We start from the raw sequence: 20,590 nt of genomic DNA, 5'->3' as shown, positions 1-20,590 counted from the left end.
AAGAAGAACAAAAACAAAAATACAAATGTAATGGAACCTGTTTGGCATTGTGCATCACGTGGGATGCAGCATTCAGGGAGCTGCTGCTGGCAATGGGAATGGAAGCATTCAGCCAAGAGGAAGAAAGGAAAGACATGCAGGCTTATGGCAAAATCACCACACTAACTGCCACCACAAAATGGCCACCAGCCACATGGTCACTCACATTCACAACAAGCAGGAGGCATAGAAAACAATGAACGCAAGCAGGCCTATATGGCTAGACAAAGGAGGCATGCTAAACAATACAGCTAAAATGCAACAATGCAAAAACAAAAATCCATAGGGCCAAAAATTGTTTGCAAGCTACACAACAACCACACCGCACACACACATCCAACAAAGGCATTTATTTAACACACACCAAAAAAGTGAAATACCCCCCAAAAAAACAAATTTTGCAATTCAATCCAATGCCATCCATGCTCTAAATGATGTTTAAATTCAACAGACACCACTGAAACAGTTGTTTCATGCACTCAAGGCCACATAGTGAATCATTTCAAATCAATAATATTGCAAATGGATTAGAAAATGTAGTGAACTGTGCTGCATTTTTTGCCGGGTAAAAGAAGAAACAATTGCATGCAAATCAACAACAAGGCATGGCGACCACAAAGAAGGCTTGCAGGACTAATGCAGAAGCACACTAGCTGCCTTCACAAAATGGCCAGCAGCCACATGGCCAGGCCACCACAACAACAAGAAAGGGAATACAATACAGACAATGCAGGCCTATTGCAAACGCACACTGACTGCCTTCACAAAATGGCTGCCAGCCACATGGCCAGGCCACAACAACAAGAAGCAGTAAGCCAAGAGGAACAAAGGAAAGACTTGCAGGCCTACAGCAAAAGCAGCACACTAACTAACTACCACCACAAAATGGCTACCAGCCACATGGTCACTCGCAGTCACAACAAGCAGGAGGCCTGGAAATCAATGAAGTCAAGCGGGCCTATATGGCCAGACAAATGAGGCATGCTAAACAACACAGCTTTAATGCAACAATGCAAAAACAAAAATCCACAGGGCTAAAAAAGGTTTGCAAGTTATACAACAACCACACCACACGCATCCAACAAAGGCATTTATTTAACACACACAAAAAAGTGAAATACCCCCCAAAAACACATTTTGTAATTCAATCCAATGCCATACATGCCATAAATGAGGTTTAAATTCAACAGACACCATAGAAACAGTTGTTTCATGCACCCATGAGTAGCTCTGGGCCTACTGGCTGAAAGGCCTATTGGCAGACTACCGGGCTAGTGAATTAAAAGAATATTGCAAATTGATTGCAAAAGTTGGAGAACATGTAGTGAACTTTGCAACATGTTTCCTTTATAAAAGAGAACTAGTAGAAACATTACATACAAAGAAACAGCTAGGCCCCTACTGAAACTACAGGCCACCCACAACAATAAATAAATAAAAAAACGATGAAAAATACAAAAAAATATAGGTGCAATGCCCCAATAAAACAAGCAAAAACTATTTTCCAACTTACTTGTGAAATCTCAAATCCCAAAATCCTCAAATCCAATGATATATGATACAGCACATACAAAGAGTGATCCTTTCAGCTCCAAATCCAAATGAAAAGTGAACAGAAGATGCACAAAGCACTGGGAGGAGCCTGTTGGACAGGAACTGGAAGTTGGAGACTCTGGGGCACTTTCTTCCTCTTAACAAAAAAGTAAAAAAGAAAAAGTACTTCTTGCACAAAAAGTACAGCCAAATGTCAATCTGAGGAGTTTTTTAATCCAAATCATCATTTTTTAGAAGGTTTCATGCTGCTCAAGAGATATTCTTCTCCAGATTGCAAATTCTGCATGTTCTGTATCGCGATCTTCACAAAACTTCCGCCGGAAGCCCGATGGAGTTGCCCAAATGATGTGTTCACGATCGCAGACTCTCGTGGGACCGTGCGGCCGGCTACCAAATCCCGTGGCACTCGCGAACGGATAGGAAATCTCGTCGGCGAACGCAGGCATCCCAGTAAATTCCTCTCAAGCGTGGGAAAACGCATTTTCAGCTCGCGAACACAAATAAACTCTGCTCCGTTGCGAAGCGTGGAGTTTTTCGGTAACCCCGCATTCTATGCGGAATGCAGGGTTGCCAAAAATCCACAAACTTCATGAGCGGAGTGGATTTTATGCCCAGGGTTACAAGTTATCCCACCAAACCCCATCTGGTAGATCTATCTTTAGAGGGAGGGGACTGTCAAGAATTTGGTTTCTCTCGCTCCTTCTTGTGTGAGTTGTGTCCTGGGATTTTGTTTTGTCACTCATATTGCCATCACCCAGGACTATTTGTTACAAGGATCCTTAACAAAGTCACGGTAAAAAATCGCTACCCTTTACCCTTGATCCTGGTTCTATCTGATCAGGTGTGGAACTTAACCATTTAAACCAAGTTGGACCTGTAAGGGGCTTACCAGCTCATCAGAGTTATTTAAGGCGATGAATAGAAGACTGCCTCTGAACTTAATTTAGCCTCTTTGAATACCTAGTAATGCAGTACGGAACCTGTAAGGCCCCTGAGGCATTCCAGTTCTTTATTCATGAGCTCCCAAGAGACTTACTGCACATGTGTCACTGTGTACATAGATGACATCCTCATTTACTCCCCGAATCTGACTGACCATGTAAGTCACGTTGGGCCATTCTACATTGTATATGTGAAAACAATCTGTTTGATAAATTTGAAAACTGTACCATCCACACCTCCATAGTAAATTTTTTGGGTTATTTTCTCTCCCAGGAAGCTCTAACTATGAATAAGAAAACGGTAGCTGCAATCTTGAATTGGTGAGCACCTACCAAAATGAAGGAAATACAGAGCTTCTTGAGTTTCACAGATATTTATAGGTGATTCATCACCCATTTTTCTGAAATTTTATTACACCCATTACCAGGCTTTTGAAGAAAAAGTACCTCCTCACTGCTCCGAGGAAGCTGACCAAGCCTTCGCCTCGCTTAATGACAAGATCACATCAGCCCAGGTGCTTAGGCACCCTGATCCTATGCAGAGTTTTTTTCGGCAAAACACATGCCTCTCAAGTAGAGGTGGCAGTGAGGTTCGTCAGCAGCAAGATAGTTATACAGGACACATGCACCCCTTATCTTACCTATATAAAAAGCTGTTACTCACAGACCAAAAATACATGATTGCTAAGAGAGAGTTGCTCATCATCAAGTTAGTTTTTCAAGAATTGCAACATTACTTATTAGGAGCTGCTCATACTGTCATGACATTCACACATCTTTTAAATCTCTCATGGCTTTAACCTGAGGAAAACTTGGTGGCTAATGGCTTTAAGTGAATTTGATTTTATGATAACAGATCATTCAGGGGCTCAAGAACCTAAAGCAGATACCCTGTCACTTTGGGATATACCACCCAAGAAACCGACTTCATGCCACCACAGAATATCATCTCCACAGAAACTGTTCTGGGAGTTTATAAAAATAAAACCTTTCTCAAAAGAGTAAAGCAGGAGCCCTTCAGATTGACAAGGGAGAATAGTTGACTGATAATGTGAGTAGAATACAGGATGGCCTCTTTTACCATTAAAAGTAACGTATTTCCTCCTTCCCCAGAGCAAGTTCAGGAAGCTTTAGTTTGGTGTCTTGATATCCTTCTAACTGGAAACCCAGGTATTTAGAAAACAATAGCAAATTGTAAAAGATGGTTCTAGTGGCCCGGCCTGCCTAAGGACATACACAACTATGTTCATTCTTGTCCAAAACCCATCCGAAATAAGACTCCCCACTCAGTGCCACTAGGATTCTAATATATTCTCCAAGCACCCTATACCTACGACATAACAGAAGCGTGGATTTTATCACAGTCCTTCCCAATTCCAACAAACAAACTACGGTCAGGGTAACTGTAGACCTGTTTTCTAACACGGCACACTTTGTATCTCTAAAGAAACTCTTCATGTCAAAGGATTTGTCCTCTCTTTTGCTTCACCATGTCACACAGCTTCATGGTCTCCCTATTGTTATATTTTTTGATAGAAGCACACAATACATTTCTAAATTCTGGCAGAGGTAGTGCACCTCACTGGACATTGATGCTCAACTCTGTTTGCCTATCACCCGCAAACCAATTGGCAGGCAGAGCAAGTAAAAAAGTAATTGGAACAGATTATTCAATGTTTTTACCCACCACTTCCTCAGAATGGAAACAGATACTCCCTTACTAAAATTTGCATACTATAACTCTCAGCCTTGTGCCACTGGTACTTCCCTATTTAACTATGTAATAAGAAAGCTTCCTCAATCTTTACCTGCAGATCCACCAGGAAGCCCTGACCAATATTTCATTTATCCAGGACAATCATGATCTCTTATCTCAAGTCCAAATACACATTAAACAATGGTTACAAGAGTCGAAGGAACACATGGAGGTGCAAAACAAGAAACATCAAAAACAGCAGCCTAATTACAAAGGAGATTTGGTATGGTTCTCCACTATGAATATTAAAATGGAAGGACTCTGCAAGCTCCAGCCCAGGTATCAGATCCTTTGTCTAGCCTCAGAGTCATCAGCCCAGTGGCAATGGAACTCCAGTTGTCTGATGATTTGGCAATGCATTCACTGTTTGATGCTCCTTTGGTTCTACCCTATCAGGCTCAAACTTGTCTTGAGGGCCCCTCTCCTCTGATATAAGTAGATGATCGCATAAAGTTTGAGGTCCATCACATGATGTATGACAAGAGAACCAAGGGTCATTAATTTTATTTGATGGATTGGAAATGTATGGGCCAGACAATCGTTCATGGGAATCCGCTGCCAATGTCTGCACACTCTTTTTTGGAGTGGGCAGTCAAGGATCTATGTTATCTCACTCCCTCTTTTGTGATTTGTGCCCTGGAATTTCATTCAGTCGTTCATACTGCCATCCCTTGGGGCCATTCCTTGAAAGGACCCTTTGTTATATTATAGATCATTCGCTGGGGCCTTTTATTTCAAAGACCCTTTATGCTACCATACACTATCCCCCGGGGCCTTTTGTCTTTTGTCCCTGTTGGTCCAAGCCCCCATTAAGGCCATATTGATTCCCCAGGTCCCTTTTTGCCTACTGATTGTCTTGGCCACTCTCCCTAGCAAAAATCTGTGACACCAACAATCTGTAGAGACTTTGGTTATCATGTAGTAGCAAAGGCCATCTTGCTTGAGCGCGGTAAAAATCCTGTGCCCAAACCACGATGCCCTGAATGGCTTCATTCCTTTTGAGTAGAGTGGTTCTCTCTTCCTGTCCTTGTTTGAAAATCTGCACTCCCTCCTGAAGACCTCCAGCCTGCAAGCCTGATACTCCACCTGGAGTCCCAACAAGCTCTTTACCTGTAAGTGTGTGTGTTCTCCTGTAGTAAGTTTTTCCTGAGAGAGAAAAGATAGAAAGAGCAGCATTAACATGTTTTTTAGAATCAGTATGAAGCTAACTAACAACTAAACAAAGACTAAGATTAGTGCACTAGCCGATGTTTTTTCTTTTCTTCACGTTCAACTAACATTGAGAATTTCTAAGAATGGAAAACATGGGACTAACTTTTTGGAGCCATTTTGATCTAATGTAGGGAACTAATAAGTTTATCCTCTCCTGTTCAGTGTTGAGAAAGGGACTCAGTCACAATCCTGAAGTAAGGGCCAGGGTAAAGCTTATAGACCGTAAGTACACAGACATTTCTAGTGAATGATTATTTGTGTGTAAGGAGAGTTTATGTACAGTAACTTTAACACTTTGGGTAAACTAAGGTCTTTCTCTTTCTAGTGAATCAATAACAGGTATACAGTACCAGTCTGAGACGAGCAACGTTGTTTTCTGTAGGAGAATGAAGCAATAGGGAAAAGACTGAAGTGTAGAGTAAGAAAAATGGGCGGAAAATGGGTGGGAGCGGCAGCAAAGAGGGTGAGAAGACAGCAGGAGCAGTAAAAAGGGTGGGTAAGTGAGCAGGAAGAGGCTTGAGAAGAGAGTGGTGCAGAAGCAGGAAGTGGAAGAAGAAGAAGAATGCAGCAGAGAAGAGGGGTTGTGGAAGAACACACTTCCTGGAAGCTGTCCGAGGGCCAACAGAGGTAGATAGAGAGCTGGGCCTGGGCTCCTGCTGACTAAAAACTGGTTGCTGAGATCCAGTGGGCGGAGGAAAAAAGGACTTCTCTCTTCTATAGGGGGTTGTGGGACACTTTAAAGTAGTCCCAAGCTGATATTCCCCCCCCCCAAAAAAAATTACCCCGAGTTTATAGACCAGGTGGTCAAATTAAATCACCAACTAAATACCTTAGAGCTTATGCAGATAGGAGGTGTTTGATGTCCCTTATCAAGTGAGGGAAAAAGAGCAAAGACAAAAGTTAAATCTATGCCTCTATTGCAATAAGGCTGAGCACTGTGCCCGGGACTGCTTAACGGAGCCTAAAACTGTGTGCAGAAGGAGTTATCAATCAACAGATTACGCAAAACAAGAAAGATAGGCAGCATTTTGGAAACAGACCTCTCAATATTTGGCTAGCACCATGGGAAGTATCCCATGTCAGCTAACCATCCTGGTCACAGTAATCATTTGACCTCAATAACGAAAGGTCTTGTTTAATGTTACTAGATTCAGGAGCTTCTGGCAATTTCTTATATCTCATCCTTGCAACTTCCCTAAAATCCCTTGAATAAATAAAAGACAATCGTGAACCTGTGTGAGCAGTTGATGGCTCAGAACTGCCAATGTCTGCACACTCCTTTTTGGAGTGACAGTCAAGGATCTATATTATCTTACTCTCTTTTGTGATTTGTGCCCTGGAATTTCGTTCTGTCGCTCATATTGCCATCCCTGGGGCCATTCCTTCAAAGGACCCTTTGTTTTATAATAGATCATTCACTGCGGCCTTTTATTTCAAAGACCCTTTATGCTACCATACACTATCCCCCAGGGCCTTTTGTCTTTTGTCCCTGTTGGTCCAAGACACCATTAAGGCCATATTGATTCCCCAGGTCCCTTTGTGCCTACTGATTGTCTTGACCACTCTCCCTAGTAAAAATTAGTTACACCAACAATCTGTAGAGAATTTAGTTATCATGCAGTAGCAGTGGCCATCTTGCTTGAGCGTGGTAAAAATCCTGCGCCCCAACCACGATACCCTGAATGGCTTCATTCCTTTTGAAGTGAGTGGTTCTCTCTTCCCGTCCTTGCTTGAAAATCTGCACTCCCTCCTGAAGACCTCCAGCCTGGAAGCCTGATACTCCACCTGGAGTCCCCACAAGCTCTTTACCTGGATGCTTGTCTGCTCTCCCGTGGTGAAATCCTCCTGAGAGAGAAAAAAGAAAGATCAGCATTAACATGTTTTTTAAGATTCAGTATGGAGCTAACTAAAAATTAAACAACGACTAAGATTAGTGCACTAGCTGTTGTTTTTTCTTTTCTTCACGTTCAACTAACATTGAGAATTTCTAAGAATGGAAAACATGGGACTAACTTTTTGGAGCCATTTTAATCTAATGTAGGGAACTAATAAGTTTATCCTCTCCTGTTCAGTGTTGAGAAAGGGACTCAGTCACAATCCTGAAGTAAGGGCCAGGGTAAAGCTTATAGACCGTAAGTACACAGACATTTCTAGTGAATGATTATTTGTGTGTAAGGAGAGTTTATGTACAGTAACTTTAACACTTTGGGTAAACTAAGGTCTTTCTCTTTCTATTGAATCAATAACAGATATACAGCACCAGTCTGAGACGAGCAATGTTGTTTTCTGTAGGAGAATGAAGCAATAGGGAAAAGACTGAAGTGTAGAGTAAGAAAAATGGGTGGAAAATGGGTGGAAGCGGCAGCAAAGAGGGTGAGAAGACAGCAGGAGCAGTAAAAAGGGTGGGTAAGAGAGCAGGAAGAGGCTTGAGAAGAGAGTGGTGCAGAAGCAGGAAGTGGAAGAAGAAGAAGAATGCAGCAGAGAAGAGGGGTTGTGGAAGAACACACTTCCTGGAAGCTGTCCGAGGGCCAACAGAGGTAGTTAGAGAGCTGGGCCTGGGCTCCTGCTGACTAAAAACTGGTTGCTGAGATCCAGTGGGCGGAGGAAAAAAGGACTTCTCTCTTCTATAGGGGGTTGTGGGACACTTTAAAGTAGACCCGAGCTGACTTTTCACCCCCCCCCAAAAAAATTACCCCGAGTTTATAGACCAGGTGGTCAAATTAAATCACCAACTAAATACCTTAGAGCTTATGCAGATAGGAGGTGTTTGATGTCCCTTATCAAGTGAGGGAAAAAGAGCAAAGACAAAAGTTAAATCTATGCCTCTATTGCAATAAGGCTGAGCACTGTGCCCGGGACTGCTTAACGGAGCCTAAAACTTGTGTGCAGAAGGAGTTATCAATCAACAGATTACACAAAACAAGAAAGATAGGCAGCATTTTGGAAACAGACCTCTCAATATTTGGCTAGCACCATGGGAAGTATCCCATGTCAGCTAACCATCCTGGTCACATTAATCATTTGACCTCAATAACGAAAGGTCTTGTTCATGTTACTAGATTCAGGAGCTTCTGGCAATTTCTTATATCTCATCCTTGCAACTTCCCTAAAATCCCTTGAATAAATAAAAGACAATCTTGAACCTGTGTGAGCAGTTGATGGCTCAGAACTGCCAATGTCTGCACACTCCTTTTTGGAGTGACAGTCAAGAATCTATATTATCTTACTCTCTTTTGTGATTTGTGCCCTGGAATTTCGTTCTGTCGTTCATATTGCCATCCCTGGGGCCATTCCTTCAAAGGACCCTTTGTTTTATAATAGATCATTCACTGGGGCCTTTTATTTCAAAGACCCTTTATGCTACCATACACTATCCCCCAGGGCCTTTTGTCTTTTGTCCCTGTTGGTCCAAGCCACCATTAAGGCCATATTGATTCCCCAGGTCCCTTTGTGCCTACTGATTGTCTTGGCCACTCTCCCTAGTAAAAATTAGTTGCACCAACAATCTGTAGAGAATTTAGTTATCATGCAGTAGCAGTGGCCATCTTGCTTGAGCGTGGTAAAAATCCTGCGCCCCAACCACGATGCCCTGAATGGCTTCATTCCTTTTGAAGAGAGTGGTTCTCTCTTCCCGTCCTTGCTTGAAAATCTGCACTCCCTCCTGAAGACCTCCAGCCTGGAAGCCTGATACTCCACCTGGAGTCCCCACGAGCTCTTTACCTGGATGCTTGTCTGCTCTCCCGTGGTGAGTTCCTCCTGAGAGTGAAAAAAGAAAGATCAGCATTAACATGTTTTTTAACATTCAGTATGGAGCTAACTGAAAATTAAGCAAAGACTAAGATTAGTGCACTAGCTGATGTTTTTTCTTTTCTTCGTGTTCAACCAACATTTAGAGTTTCTAAGAATAGAAAACATGGGACTAACTTTTCGAAGCCATGTTATTCTAATGTAAGGAACTAACAAGTTTATCCTCTCCTGCTCAATGTCGAGACAGGGACTCAGTGACGATCCTGAAGTAAGGGCCAGAAACCCTAGTAGTGGGTAAAGCTTATAGACCGTAAGTACACAGATATTTGTAGTGAATGATTATTTGTGTGTAAGGAGAGTTTATGTACAGGAACTTGAACACTTAGGGTAAAACTAAGGTCTTTCTCTCTCCTGTGAATCAATAACTGGCATACAGCACCAGTCTGAGACGAGCAATGCTCTGACCGAAGACCCTTAGCAATCAGATTAAGAGATGTTTTCTGTAGGAGAATGACTCAATAGGGAAAAGACTGAAGTGTAGAGTAAGAAAAATGGGCGGAACATGGGTGGGAGCAGCAGCAAAGAGGGTGAGAAAGACAGCAGGAGCAGTAAAAAGGGTGGGTAAGAGAACAGGAATTGGCTTGAGAAGAGAGTGGTGCAGAAGCAGGAAGTGGAAGAAGAAGAAGAATGCAGCAGAGGAGAGGGGATCTGGAAGAACACACTACCTGGAAGCTGTCCGACGGCCAACAGAGGTAGGTAGAGAGCTGGGCCTGGGCGCCTGCTGACTAAAAACTGGTTGCTGAGATCCAGTGGGAGGAGGAAAAAAGGACTTCTCTCTTCTATAGGGGGTTGTGGGACACTTTAAAGTAGTCCCAAACTGACATTCCCCCCCCCCCCAAAAATAAAATTACCCCAAGTTTATAGACCAGGTGGTCAAATTACATCACAAACTAAATACCTTAGAGCCTATGCAGATAGGAGGTGTTTGATGTCCCTTATCAAGTGAGGGAAAAAGAGCAAAGACAAAAGTTAAATCTATGCCTCTATTGCAATAAGGCGGAGCACTGTGCCCGGGACTGCTTTACGGAGCCTAAAACTGTGTGCAGTAGGAGTTATCAATCAAAAGATTACGCAAAACAAGAAAGATAGGCAGTATTTTGGAAACAGACCTCTCAATATTTGGCTAGCACCATGGGAAGTATCCCATGTCAGCTAACCATCCTGATCACAGTAATCATTTGACCTTAATAACGAAAGGTCTCGTTCATGTCACTAGATTCAGGAGCTTCTGGCAATTTCTCATATCTCATCCTTGCAACTTCTCTAAAATCCCTTGAATTAATAAAAGACAATCTGGAACTTGTGAGAGCAGCTGATGGCTCAGAGCTCTCATCATAAGCAATCCAATAACAAACTATACCTTTGTCTTTGGTTTGTGAAAATAGCCACACTAAGACCCTGACATTTGACCTCATAGACACTCCCACCTTTGGGACAATTTTGGTGGTGCATTGATTGCACACCCACATCCCTCATATTGATTGGGCTCTACTTTTGTGAGCTTGTGTTTGCAGCATTGTTGATCTGTGTGCTATAAAACCGCTCAAGACCTTTTATCTCCTTTTACCTGCGCATTTATTGACCAGGGAACTATCCCAGACCTACCCATAAAATATCAAGACTTCAAGGATGTATTTGACAAAACAATCCCATTAATTTACCTCCCCGTAGGGAGTTTGACTAAAGAATCAATATAATTCCTGGGGCCGTTCCTCCATGTGGGAGAGTTGGAAATCGCACACACAAATATTGATTACAGGGCGCTTAATAAAATCAAGGTGAAAAACCACTATCCTTTACCCTTAAACTTAGTTCTGTTGGATGAAGTGTGGAATGCAACCATTTACATCAAATTGGACCAGCGAGAGGCTTACCACCTCATCAGAGTTAAAGAAGGCGATGAATGGAAGATGGCCGTTCACTTTAAGTTCGACCTCCTTGAATACATGGTAATGTCGTTCGGCCTCTATAAGGTACTAGCAGCATTCCAGTTCCTAAGAGACTTATTGGATATATGTGTCATTGCGTACATAGATGACATCATGGGTTACTCCCTAAGGAAATACAGAGCTTCCTAGGTTTTGCAAATTTTTATAGATGATTCATTACCCATTATTCAGAAACTGTTTCTCCCATTACAAGTGTTAAAAATTAGGTATATTATTGACAGAGGTATGCACCCTAATCAACCAGGAACCACAATCCTAGTAAGAAGGGAACTGTCAAGGATCTGGGGGCCAGATGTACGACCAATTTTAGCATTCGCAAACGGGTTAGCAACCCGTTTGTGAATGCTAAAATTGGTATGGCGATGTACCAACCCAATTTTGCAAGTCGCAAATGAATTGCGACTCGAAAAAAAGTGTTTAGAGAATTGCTATTTGGAGGGGGTGTTCCAAACAGCAACTCTCTAACCCATGTATGAATGTTTTGCAACCGCAATTGTGTCTGCAAAGCACTTGCAAATTACCTTTCTCTTTAAAAGGGTGGTAATGCAGTAGCAATTTGGAAGGGGTCCCCAGGGGGGCCCTTCCACTTTGTGACTGCCTCTAAAAATATTTTTTTAAGGGGAGGCAGTGGTCTCAGGGACCACTACCTGCCTTTAAAAAATAAAACAAAAATGTTTCATGTTTCTTTTTTTAAATGCATTCCGAGCTGCATTTAAAAAAAAAACTGCTTTATTGAAAAGCAGTCCCAGACTTGGTGGTCTGCTGAGCCCAGCAGGCCACCATATCTGGGAGGGCCTCTCATTCCCAATGGGCTTGCAAATTGCAAGAGGCTCATTAATATTAATGAGCCTCGCAATGTGCGGCCCCATTGGGAATCGCAAACAGTGTTAAACACACTGTTGTACATGGCAAATTGCGCCTCGCAAATTACGACTCGCAAAAGAGTCGCAATTTTGTTGGTCGTACATCTGGCCCAGCGTTCTCTTGCTCCCCTTTTATGTGATTTGTGTCCTGGGATTTCATACTGTCACTCATATTGCCATCCCCCAGGGACTTTCATTTCCCAGGATTCTTTGCGCTCCAATAGATCATCCCCCAGGGCCCTTTATTCCAAAGACCCTTTAGGCTGCCATACACTATTCCCGGGGCCTTTTGTCTTTTGTCCCAGTCAGTTCAAGCCCGCATTAGGGCTTTATTGATACTGATTGTCAGGCCCACTCTCCCTAAATATCAGTGATACACAAAATCTCATGGGATTTCGGGTGTCACATGGTAGGAGCAACCATCTGGCTTGAGCACAGTGTACATTCCATGCCCAAACCACAAGATCTTGCTCGGCTTCATTCCATTTAAAGAGAGTGTTTCCTTCTTCCTGCCCTAATTTGGAAATCTGCATTCCCGAAAAGACCTGCCGCCTGGAACCCTGATACTCTGCCTGAGTCCCATGAGATCCTTACCTGATGCTTCGTGTCTGCTCAATTGGTGGGCCTCCTCATCTGACTGAATTATTCTGCCTGAAAGAGTAAAAGGGGAAAGAGCAGGGTTAACATGTGTTTCAAGGATTCCTATTTGAGCTAACTGAAAACTAAACAAAGACTAAGGTTAGTGCGCTAGCTGGCGTTTTTTCTTTTCTTTGTGTTCAACTAACATTTTTAACTCCTAAGTATAGAAAACTTTGGACTAGCTCTTGGGAGCATTTTAATTTATCTTAAGGAAATAACTGGTTTATCCTCTGCTGCTCAGTATTGAGAAAGAAAATCAGTGATTCAGAGTAGATTTCAAGCAGGGAGGTTCTCTACTCCAGTATACAGGATGATCCTGAAGTAAGGGTCATAAACGCAAGTAGTGGTTAAAGTTTATAGACAGTAAGTACACAGATATTGATACGTAATGATTGTTTGTGTATAAGGAGAGTTGATGTAACATGAACACTAAGGTCTCTCTCTCTCTCTTGTGAATAGATAACAGGTATACAGTCCCAGTCTCAGACATGCAACGGTCTGACAGAAGACCCTCAGCAATCAAATTAGAAGAAGGCTTTCTGGAGGTTCCCCTACACAACATCTTGATGTCTAGGAACTTCTCCTTTCTTTCTTTCTTCTCTTCCCCCCTTCCCTTTTGGGACACCTGCTAATTTAGAGTTGTAGTCCTGGTCGGGAGTCATCCTAGAGGAGAGTTGAGGTCCAACATCATCCCTGCATACAATTTCCAGATCAGTGGCCTTGATAGCAGTTACAAGCTGATAGACGCACAGCATTCATATCAAACAGAGAACTCCTCACTTAATAATTCACTAGAGTCCCCAATATATAATTATCTTCATGCATTATATTTTAGGGAGAATCCATTGCAGCTTCTTAAAGCTTATCATCTCACTCCTGTTCATATAGTTCATTACCGTCTCACAGAAACTACTTGCCACTGGCTCTACAAGCTATTTTTTGCCTACATTTTCTCAGGAAACTAAAGACCCTACTTTGATTTCTGGCAGCTATTGAATATCATAACATAAGATATATAGGTTGCAAAGGGTGGTCTGTCTTCTATGTCTGTAGTCAGGTCCCAACCTCATTGGGGTGATTTTCTAAACTCATAGGTGACAAATAGTAAAAAAAAGATGTTGACATGCTCTCTTGGTACAACAGTGCTTATAAAGTGAATTATTTACAAAAACAAATCCCAAGGTCATCAAAAATTGGAATTTTCTATACATGATTTGGAGTTTCACAAATATTCACTCCTAATTTGAAACCATTTGTCATCCATATACATGGCATTCACATGGAAAAAGCAGCACTAAAGTGAAAAAAACGATTCTTCTACTTGCACAGAACATTGAAGAGGGCAGAAACACTCAACCATACTCACATAATGAAATTCAGCATGTCTGCATTAACAGCGGTAGTCAACTCATGCAATAGCAGATATTTGGTTATCTATGACTCTGACCAAATCTTCTTGAATCAAGCATATGAAGGCTAGTTTGTGAATACAAATTGTGCATATTGAGTACTTCTATTAACAATGTGGGGAGAAATTCCAGAGGCTTGGTGAGAATATTGGTTGAACCAAATATGAATTTTGTCTCCAAAGGATAACTATAAAAGTCGATATTGTGATGTGCCAATGATCGAAGCGGAGAGTGGGGTTGAACTTATTGAGTCATGCAATAAGACCTAACTACACATGCCAAAGCAGACTGTATTGTTGTATATAGTTAATTTTCGGATGGGGCGAGTGAGAGATTGGCATCATCTCAGTATCCTCATGCTCAAAGGTAGGATTGCAAGATATAATCACACATGTGACATGGCATGAACAATCTGTGAATGAATGGAAGGCAATTGATAGAGAGGTTGTAAGACAATATAGGAAACACAAGTGGGTGTATGGATTTAGAGAATGGACACAGAGAGAAAATGAAAAAGATATACGCAGCATATGAGATAAGAGTTGTTGAGACGAATGAGTAAAGAAAAAAGCTAATTTAGAGGGAGATGTAGCCATTAAAGTAATTCCTCAGCACTTGAAGCCAAACGCGGGTAGCCTTTACCATCTGCTCTCTCCATCTTTATAGTACCATACCCTGTTTATGTGAGTTACATATTCACCACTCCTCAGCACATCTGCCACCATGAGAGGATTTCAGTAAAGGTACCATACATGTCCAGTCAGAAATATGGATTGATGTTAAATTCACACAATAATGCCAATGACAGTGTCAAAGGACTAATATCGCACAATAATCTAATGTAATCCATGGGAGATGGCAAACCTATTGCTCTGGCATGAGCATGCATGAACCCATCCACAGTGAATAGAGATGTGGGACGAGATAGACCTTAACAGAGCAACAGTCATTAAGTAAGCAATATTAACAATTTTATCCAAGGGTTAGGGCAATCCCATGTAGTTTTTGGCCAGACATGGAGCTCTAGGGTCCAAAGGTAAGCCTAGACCTATCCCTCTCCTATGATGAATAGCTGCATTAGATTGTCTTAAATTTTGCTATTACAAATCAGATTGCACACAAAGGTTATTGTAAGATGTTAGTAGTATTTATGTGGCCATTTACAAACCTGTGCTGCAATAGTTATATTCCATATAGGTACCCTACATAGGCACAAGTAACATAGCAGCCTTTCACCTATATTCTTCCCTACATTACATATATACCAGTTCTTAGGGACTGACATTTTACCTAGATATGACACTGCATTCAGAATGCGGGTTTATCCCTAGTTCGAATCTCATACATTATGCATGAGGTTTCTTGGAAGCACAGCAGGACTACCATCTCCTGTATAATATCTCTGTATAAAGTTCAGATCCGATGTCATTCTTTAGGCCGAGACAGTAACACAGCAAGGTAGGACCCCTGGGAAGACCTATGTGTATATATACATCATGTCTTGCTTAGAAAGACAGAGGAGACCATGACTTCCCGGCTGACACACTGACCAGAGTAGCTGCGGTTTGTTGCATGCAGACACTCCAGCTTGCAGTGGTCTAACATCTCTCACAGGGTGTCCAACTTGAGACCAGGATGGGGTCCCATATTCTCTTATTCTCAGGTAATGGAGTTGACTAGATCCTAGAGGGATTCTTGGCATAACAGCTACATAGATGCTAGGTATATTTAGGTACATCTAGTTAGGGAGGCATCGTAGGAGTACACACTTTTTATCATGTATTTTATGTACTTTTATATTTTCGTGATTACTGCAAAAGGGTTGAACTGTACCATCCCATCACTTTCGTAGTACTGCTAATCATATATCTCTGCTGCTGTCTAATGGTTTTTACAGCTCATCTATTATACACTAGAATAACAGCTGTTCAATAAATTCTTATTGACAAAATGCCCAGTATGTTTTTTTCTGTGCATCTCTGAGACCAACTGAGTGAGTACGAGTGACTGAGCGAACGTTAGTATATAATTTCCACAATTCTGAGGGATCAGGGTTGGCATGTTCTGAGGTTGCCAGAAACTATTCTCTCCCCAATAAGAGGAGATTCTAGTGGCACTGTAAGCTAGCTGATGCAGACAGGCTAACATACCCGGTGGGGGTGCACGGAACCAGTTTGCCACCAATCCCACAGTTTATGTTATCCAAACATGTAGATCCTGTATAGTGTATATAGGAACTACACGACACAATGTTTTTGATGATTAAACCCTAAGATTATTTTTTCTGAGTAGCTCAAATTTCAATGCATTCAAAGTGATAAACATTACTTTTATGGATCTTTTTGTATCCGAATAAAGATTTTTGATTGATTGATTGATAAACATTAGATTTTAGGGATAATTTAAACATTTGTCAGGAGCACAACCCTGATTATAGGGATATGAACGTCAACACACATTCACCATGGCAAAATTGTTCATCTGCAACAATTAGCTTTATTGCCTTTTAATGAAAATGGTTTTGTTCATAAAATTTTAAGAGCAAATATGAATGATATTATATAAATGTAAAATGGTGATAAAGTGTCTCAAACAGTAGAATGCTCTTCATCAACTTGTCAGAAAAAGCTATGATATGTTGAGGGAAAGGTGTACCTGATACAACAGGTTTTATTTCAATTAAAATATTCTATTGTAAAGGAGTAGCCAGTCAAAAAACTACCCCCTCTTGAAACACATACAAAGTTGTTTTGAGCTAGTAAAGTTCTCCTGCCAGATTTATTTTGCTGAAATGGGGCCAAATTTAAGTCCGCTGAACATCCCAATACAGAGGCTTTTCATAAGCAACACAGTGATGTATGCAAAGATATCTGCCACAGATATACTAACTTCTGAGCACTCCACGTCCCCTCCTTCTTAGTATAAGTTGTGAAACCTTGTGCACCAGGAACCCATACCTGCCAATGCATACATTGTCACAGAACTGCCTGAGAACCATGGCCTGACATTACTTTGAGACAGTCTCTCATAGACCTCCCATGCCCTTGTTGCTTGATGCAAATATTATGTGCCAATAAAAATTGCCCACATAAACTCGCTAAGCTATCTTCGGGCACCGGTTGAAAAGCCTTAATGCACCATTCTTTACATATCGTTAGGAATTTGCAGAGAATGTTGGCTAATATGCATCAGTTGTCACAGGCCAGGGAAGAGGTACACTAGCAAAGTTATTTCTATGGGCTCAGTAGTATTATTCTAGCATTTAGTCACCTAGTCCAGATGTAAGGTCAATTGGCAAAGCTTTGCATATATGTCCCTAAAGGCAGAGTAGTCGAAATCCATGAAACAGTATTTAATTTGCTGCTCTCATGACTCCCTCTGACCCATCCTTTCATCACCTCATCCACAAGTTATTAATCATCTTTGCCTGCTTGTTTTTCAGAATACATAACAATTCTTTCAGAACATATATAGGGATGGAATACCATACATTTAGTTGTGCCAATTACGTAATCAGTTTTATCTGGTTTTCTTGTCATGTTATAGGCAAAGATGGCTGAAGAGATAGAGGGAAAACTAGAACAGAGCTCAGTTTCAGTGTTGGGTTTCGAACAGGACTCGGACATCCTTAAGAACTGCGGGGCATATCAGCAATGGCCGGCAATAATTATCGCTCAGCGCTCTTAGCGTGAAGATAATTATCGCCTGCCAACTCTGAATTTTATCGTGGAGATAGCGTGCTACTAGCAACGCTTATCTCCAAAGCGATAAAATTCAGAGCGCAAGCTGCCAAATGTGCGATTATCGCTGGAAATCCAGCGATAATCACACAACTTCTGGCAATAGCTTGCTGATAGGGCCTCACATACTTAGCCATGATATCCACCTTCCATAGGATATCATGGCTAAGTTAGTTTCAAAGCAGGCGTAAGGAAAGTAGCGATAACAGAGGTTATCGCTACTTTTCTTGTCGCTATGCTGCTTTGCGTGAGGCTTGATAATAGGAGAAATGTCGCTTAGCGACATTTCTCCTGTTATCCTAGGGAGGAACGCCCACTTTGCATCTCATTAGAGATGCAAAGATGGGCGTTAAGGGAAATGGCGATAAGGCAAGGTTTCACGTGATAGTGTGACCTTGCTAATCAGGCGATAAAATTATCGCCGCTTTTCGTCCAAAAATGGACGCAATAGCGGCAATAATTTTTTAACTCCTGCTTGCTCATATGCCCCCAAATGACTTCTCTCTATCCCTGTGATCATCCTATGCTCCCAACCTTTGCTCAGCCTATGCTGCTGTTTGTGGTGACAAGTGCTGGTCCTGCAGGGTGCACCATCAGCATGTTACTGCAGCAGCGCTAGTATGATTCACTCCACCCTGTTTCTCCTCCCTGAGAAAAATGAAAAACTCAGTGTGGTTTCAGTGAGGAATGCACATGTGGACCACAACCCCCAAGAAGATGCTATGCCTTAAGTAGCCGCTGCCTGTGAACCCTTGCTGGCTGCCCTGTTCTGACAAGTGCTGGTGGTATTAGAGACTGTCTGATCAGCACAGCCGACCCCAAAAGCAGCCCTTCAGTTCCCGCTTCAGCTGACAGAGCAGGGGCCTTAGGACACTACTGCTCTATTATGGCTTCACCACAGAAGTTCAGCAGTGAGCTAGAGTGCTAGCACCCTTTAAAGATGATAGAGCGCACATGTAGCACTTGTTAACGCCATGTTAAGGGGACTGGAGATGTTGAATTTACTGCATTTCGTATGGAGCAGACTACTGGAAAAGAGCAGCAAAAGAATGGACCTAGTCACATTGTTTTGTACTGGGTGATGGTGCCATTCCCTTTCCTCATCTATTTCCCAATATATCCATTCTCTTCACCACTTCATCAGTTTAAAATAAGAATAATTACATTTTTGAAGACTAAAGATGGCATTCTCTGCCTTCAGCGGTAGTTTAGTGGGGTAGTTAGAGAAAGGGAAATCTATTTGCAGATACATTTCATGTGATATGTTATAAGTTTTGTACTCAAATTGGTGGACATGGCCTCCACTGGAGGTGTTTTTTTGGAGACCAGTCTGAACCCTTGCCGCAGAGAGATTTAAAATGAATGACTAAAATATCAGCAATACATCTACACAACTCAGGGATATGTGTTCAGTATCTAGTTGCAGTCATGGCATATAGCCAGATCCATTCATCACTTGCCACTAATTGTCCTCCTCCTCACCAAGAGCCCACCTCCTCTCCAATCACTTGGTCATTATATCTTTGCCTTTAACTGGGTGGAGCATCCTGCTGCCTTTCGACTAGGTTCATGCTTTAAGTACCATATAGATATAGACACATACTCTGATCATCTCATAAGGTTTGGGAGGGTGAATAGTATAGTTTATGTTTCCTCATTACCTCCACTCCTGCAAATAAAATGCCCTTTTAGATCCCAGATCCCAGTCCTGAACGTTGTATTTCACCACTCTTGATAGCTGCATCTGCTGTATAACTACAACTGGCTTTTTTAAATGTTACACTTTGATGTTTTTAGCCAATATTTCAGACCTCTGGTTGGCATGTATAATTGCACAATTGAAACCATTTTTAAGAATGGACAACTGGAAGTTGTTCCAAATGTCATACTGCAAATGTCACATTGCACAAAGCTTTTATAAAGTCTTGATACAGATTTCAGTTTTGGACCATGACAGAGCTATTAGCAGTTCATCATTTATTGTAGTGTTCAATAGTTTTTGTAGTTTGCCAAAACATCCACTGAACATAATTTGTTTGCTGCCTCTTTAAAAGACATACTGAATCAAGGACCTTCGAGATGTGTCCTACCTCGAAATAAACACCTTTCGACTATTAAGAAAGGACCCATGTGCTGCATGGACAAAATAAAGGAACACATTATCTCATTCTGTGTTACAACTCAACAACATTTGTGTTCATTTTATACCCCAGAAATATCAGCATACAGGATTGCCTTAATGAACATCATTTTCAAGTTGGATGATAAATTGATCATACATTACCTTCGTCAGATTTAGCAGGTTCGCAATTCACAAGTATGACTCCAATAATAAGGGCCAGAGCCAGGCCATAGAGCACCTTCTGAGCCATGGTTTAGTGCAGTCTCCTTAATTCAATCTGTTTGGCAGATTCTGGACGTGGATTGCTCTTCGAAGGTGTTAACATCACTTTTATATCCTCAGATCTGTTTGTTTAATAGTTTGAAATTTTTGCATAAGCATCATCTCTGTCCTGTAAGCCACATAATATGGTAGTAAAACTAGTCAGCTGTTGCATGGTTCATTGCCAAACAGGAAGATGACTTTTACTGTATTTGCTCATGGACCCCTCTGGCACTCTGTTTATGGGATCAGGACACTCTTGATCCTGATAAACAGCTTGTTGACAGTTCATTTATGC

The 20,590-nt window shown here is 41.7% G+C and overlaps 1 long non-coding RNA gene across 3 annotated transcripts in view; it reads right to left on the bottom strand.

Moving 5' to 3' along the window:
• Nucleotides 1-20,347, bottom strand: part of LOC146831593 (uncharacterized) — a 44,106-nt gene extending 23,759 nt beyond the window's left edge. Inside the window, exons 1-5 of one of the 3 annotated variants that reach the window (XR_014961595.1) lie at nt 20,194-20,347; nt 12,716-12,772; nt 9,223-9,258; nt 7,312-7,347; nt 5,401-5,436 (exon numbers count right to left, since the gene is read on the bottom strand). This is a non-coding gene — a long non-coding RNA (uncharacterized LOC146831593). The remainder of the gene's footprint in view (nt 1-5,400; nt 5,437-7,311; nt 7,348-9,222; nt 9,259-12,715; nt 12,773-20,193) is intronic. The other 2 variants (XR_014961596.1, XR_014961597.1) reach the window with 2 other exon arrangements.
• Between the last annotated feature and the right edge of the window lie 243 nt (nt 20,348-20,590).

This window comes from Triturus cristatus, chromosome 5_1 (genome assembly GCF_964204655.1).
Source record: "Triturus cristatus chromosome 5_1, aTriCri1.1, whole genome shotgun sequence".
Taxonomy (NCBI): Eukaryota; Metazoa; Chordata; class Amphibia; order Caudata; family Salamandridae; genus Triturus; species Triturus cristatus.
This window is presented reverse-complemented; position numbering and strand designations above follow the sequence as displayed.